At 51.1% G+C, this 5,000-nt stretch overlaps 1 protein-coding gene across 1 annotated transcript in view; it reads left to right on the plus strand.

Moving 5' to 3' along the window:
* Window positions 1–5,000, plus strand: part of LOC115127389 (transcription factor SOX-5-like) — a 130,545-nt gene that overhangs the window by 53,808 nt on the left and 71,737 nt on the right.

Raw genomic sequence — 5,000 nt, forward strand, 5'->3', positions numbered from 1 at the left:
TGGCTCTGTTAACCGGCAGCAGCTTGACTCTCGTTTGAGCCAATGAACTAAAACAATACCGAATGATTCCACTATTATTATCAGTGTATTTCCCCTCTGTTTTCCCTGACTGTCATGGGGATTGAGACAGAAACATTAAGACAGGGATACAGGGTTTCTAAGTACTGACACTGAAAACTGAAATCATATTTCACTCAGAACACACAACATCTCGGTTCCACCTCCTAATAATAGAACAGAAGGGGGGTGGGGGGGGGTGGTACTGTATCGAGAGAGTCTGTCTGTTGAGCATCCTGTCTGACACAACTCATTCCCCATCGCACAGTTTTCCCAGGCAATCTAAACCTTCTCATCCAGCTATGTCTGTGCAGCTTCACCCTACAATAAGTCATTGTTCAGTTTGTTTAGTTTGAAGTCATCCAAGTCATATATTGACGCCATTATGATCGATTGTCTAAACCAATTGTGTGTGTGTGGGATTGAGGAGAAGTGTAATCAGGAGGCATTAACTCATTTGGCTGTGTTTCATTACATCGATCACATCCTCCGTAACACTCCTCCACTCTGGCAAGAGACAACGGCCCTCTGAGTCTTCCTGCCAGCTTAGAGAAACATCCTCTCTTCTTTTCTTTTCTCTCCTCTCTTTTCCTCTTCTCTTCTTATATTCCTTCCTTCTCCTCTCCCCCCTTTTGCTCTCTCCACTCATCCCCCCCTTCTCTCCTATTTCCTCCCCTCCTGCCGTTTGCTGCACAATAAAAGGGAGCCATTTTTCCCCGTTTTTATTAATAGTTAAAGTGGCCTGGCTGTCACAAGGGACAATGGCTGTAGCCCTGTTAATAAATACAAATAATAACTATTAGAGTGCACAGTGGAGAGAGAGAGAGACAGAGAGAGAGAGAGAGAGAGAGAGAGAGAGAGAGAGAGAGACAGAGAGAGAGAGAGAGAGAGAGAGAGAGAGAGAGAGAGAGAGAGAGAGAGAGAGAGAGAGAGAGAGAGAGAGAGAGAGAGAGAGAGAGAGAGAGACAGAGAGAGAGAGAGAGAGAGAGAGACAGAGAGAGAGAGAGAGAGAGAGACAGAGAGAGAGAGAGAGAGAGAGAGAGAGAGAGAGAGAGAGAGAGAGAGAGAGGGGGACTGCCATTTGTTGTTCCCTCTCACTTGTCAAAGCTCTTTGGCTTAAAAGCCTCTGTCATTGTTGAGAGCGGGGGAGGGGGGCGAGAGTGATGGAAGGAGAGAGAGCGCTGGGGGCTAATAGCACCTGTTGGGGTGATGGCGAGACAGCTGTCAGAAGAGAAAAACAGGAGGGATGACGAAAGGAGTGTACACATCTATACTGCAGCAAGGAAACCGAGACCCTCTTTCCCCCCCGTCTTCTCCCTCATTAGTGGGCTTGCCCACACCCTCTTTCCCCCGTCTTCTCCCTCATTAGTGGGCTTGCCCACACCCTCTTTCCCCCGTCTTGTCCCTCATTAGTGGGCTTGCCCACACCCTCTTTCCCCCTGTCTTCTCCCTCATTAGTGGGCTTGCCCACACCCTCTTTCCCCCGTCTTGTCCCTCATTAGTGGGCTTGCCCACACCCTCTTTTCCCCGTCTTCCCCCTCATTAGTGGGCTTGCCCACACCCTCTTACCCCCGTCTTCTCCCTCATTAGTGGGCTTGCCCACACCCTTTTCCCCCCGTCTTCTCCCTCATTAGTGGGCTTGCCACACCCTCTTTCCCTATTTCCCCGTCTTCTCCCTCATTAGTGGGCTTTCCCACACCCTCTTTCCCCGTCTTCTCCCTCATTAGTGGGCTTGCCCACCCCTCTTTCCCCGTCTTCTCCCTCATTAGTGGGCTTGCCCACACCCTCTTTCCCCGTCTTCTCCCTCATTAGTGGGCTTGCCCACACCCTCTTTCCCCGTCTTGTCCCTCATTAGTGGGCTTGCCCACACCCTCTTTCCCCGTCTTGTCCCTCATTAGTGGGCTTGCCCACACCCTCTTTCCCCATCTTCCCCCTCAATAGTGGGCTTGCCCACACCCTCTTTCCCCCCGTCTTCTCCCTCATTAGTGGGCTTGCCCACACCCTCTTTCCCCCCGTCTTCTCCCTCATTAGTGGGCTTGCCCACCCTCTTTCCCCCGTCTTCCCCCTCATTAGTGGGCTTGCCCACCCCTCTTTTCCCCGTCTTCTCCCTCATTAGTGGGCTTGCCCACACCCTATTTCCCCGTCTTCTCCCTCATTAGTGGGCTTGCCCACACCCTCTTTCCCCCCATCTTCTCCCTCATTAGTGGGCTTGCCCACACCCTCTTTCCCCGTCTTCTCCCTCAGTAGTGGGCTTGCCCACACCCTCTTTCCCTATTTCCCCTGTCTTCTCCCACATTAGTGGGCTTTCCCACACCCTCTTTCCCCCATCTTCTCCCTCATTAGTGGGCTTGCCCACACCCTCTTTCCCCCCGTCTTCTCCCTCATTAGTGGGCTTGCCCACACCCTCTTTCCCCCCGTCTTCCCCCTCATTAGTGGGCTTGCCCACACCTCTTTCCCCGTCTTCTCCCTCATTAGTGGGCTTGCCCACCCCTATTTCCCCATCTTCTCCTCATTAGTGGGCTTGCCCACACCCTCTTTCCCCCATCTTCTCCCTCATTAGTGGGCTTGCCCACACCCTCTTTCCCCCATCTTCTCCCTCATTAGTGGGCTTGCCCACACCCTCTTTCCTCCTGTATTCTCCCTCATTAGTGGGCTTGCCCACACCCTCTTTCCCCCTGTATTCTGCCTCATTAGTGGGCTTGCCCACACCCTCTTTCCCCCCGTCTTCTCCCTCATTAGTGGGCTTTCCCACACCCTCTTTCCCCCGTCTTCTCCCTCATTAGTGGGCTTGCCCACACCCTCTTTCCCCCTGGCTTCTCTCTCATTAGTGGGCTTGCTCACACCCTCTTTCCCCCTGGCTTCTCTCTCATTAGTGGGCTTGCCCACACCCTCTTCCCCTCGTCTTCTCCCTCATTAGTGGACTTGCCCACACCCTCTTTCCCCCTGTATTCTCCCTCATTAGTGGGCTTGCCCACACCCTCTTTCCCCCTGTATTCTCCCTCATTAGTGGGCTTGCCCACACCCTCTTTACCCCGTCTTCTCCCTCATTAGTGGGCTTTCCCACACCCTCTTTCCCCCTGTATTCTCCCTCATTAGTGGGCTTGCCCACACCCTCTTTCCCCCTGTATTCTCCCTCATTAGTGGGCTTGCCCACACCCTCTTTCCCCCGTCTTCTCCCTCATTATTGGGCTTGCCCACACCCTCTTTCCCCCTGTATTCTCCCTCATTAGTGGGCTTGCCCACACCCTCTTTCCCCCCATCTTCTCCCTCATTAGTGGGCTTGCCCACACCCTCTTTCCCTCGCCTCAAGTAAAGGTTTTGCCTGCTTGCGTGCTTCCTGCATATGTCTGTGCCTGCATGCTATGTGTGTGTGTGTGTGGTAGTGTGGCCAACTAGAGTGGTGTTTTCTGTAGTGTAGTGTGTATCAGTGAAAGCAGGTTCATGTTGATTGTCTTGGCTGCAAGGAGACTAATGGAGCCACCCTGGACCATCTGAGATGGTCTGAGTGAGTGTGTGTGTGTGTGTGTGTGTTTGTGTGTGGTGTGTGTGTGTGTGTGTGTGTGTGGTGTGTGTGTGTGTGTGTGTGTGTGTGTGTGTGTGTGTGTGTGTGTGTGTGTGTGTGTGTGTGTGTGTGTGTGTGTGTGTTTGTGTGTGTGTGTGTGCGTGTGTGTTTCACTTCTCTTTGCTTTGGATATTCAGGGAGTAAGTTACTGTAGTTGCACATAGACAGACACACACACTCATGGGCCTGTACCTCTAGCCTGTACCAATGTGATTGTGGTACGGGGGACATGCAGGAGGAAAATGACTGACTCAGGCCTCCAAGGCCTCAACACAGAGAATCACACACACATATTGTCCATGGCCTTCACTCACAATCTTAGACTCACACAAACACAGCCAGAAGAAGAAAGATGGACAGAAAGACAGTGAGTGATGGAGATTTTGAGAGAGAAGAGAAGGAGAGAGGAAAATAGTTTGAGGACACTACAGTGTGTGAGAGTGAGGCATGGAGTGTTCAAACACAGTAACGCCAGTGGTCTTGTGAGTGATATTGTAGACCTCAGCAGGAAGTCTACATAGTGTTATGTCTAGTTAAGATACTAAGCTTGTTTTGATCTCCTCAGTCAGGATAGAGAGCTGTGGTGAGCTGCCACTCAAACCACGGCCACGACTCCTTCAACTGCTATTATAAATGTCTGTGGGTTGGCTTCCAAAACCATTAGGACTTTTTCAAGAATTATGCTGGAGGTATAATCCTATAGGGGAAAATAACTTTTAGCTTGCCATCAGCAGATTAGTGTGTGTGTGTGTGTGTGTGTGTGTGTGTGTGTGTGTGTGTGTGTGTGTGTGTGTGACACAGGGTTTATCCTGTCCTCAGCTCTACAGTGAATTACTAGTGCAGATGGCTCACTATTGACAATAAATACCCAGTGTTTTCACCTCTCTCACAATCCCTCGGTTACCTCCTCTCTCTCTCTGTCTCTCCCTCCCTCTCTCTGAGGTTATATGTGTGTGTGTGTGTGTGTGTGTGTGTGTGTGTGTGTGTGTGTGTGTGTGTGTGTGTGTGTGTGTGTGTGTGTGTTTGTCATTGTGTTTGTGTGTGTGATTGTGTGTTTTTTGTGTGCTTTTATTTGCGGTCCTTGGCAGGTTGGTAATTAGTGTAGCGCGGTGGGCAGGCGTGTGTAGTGTGTGTGTGTGTGTGTTCACAGTGTGCGGTGTGGATATGTAGTGGAAACAAAGCGCTAGTTGATAATGTGGCCATTGTGGAGGTGCATTAAGGGCCTCTTTGTCTCATGGCCCACAGGGCTAATGATTCCCTAACAGCAGGTGAGGAAAATGCTGCTCTCTCTCTCTCTCTCCCTCCCTCCGTCCCTCTCTGTCTGTCATTCTCTTGTTTTCTGTCTGTCATTCTCTTGTTTTCTCTCTCTCTCTCTCTCTCT

The sequence above is a fragment of the Oncorhynchus nerka genome, linkage group LG23 (assembly GCF_034236695.1).
Source record: "Oncorhynchus nerka isolate Pitt River linkage group LG23, Oner_Uvic_2.0, whole genome shotgun sequence".
Classification (NCBI taxonomy): domain Eukaryota; kingdom Metazoa; phylum Chordata; class Actinopteri; order Salmoniformes; family Salmonidae; genus Oncorhynchus; species Oncorhynchus nerka.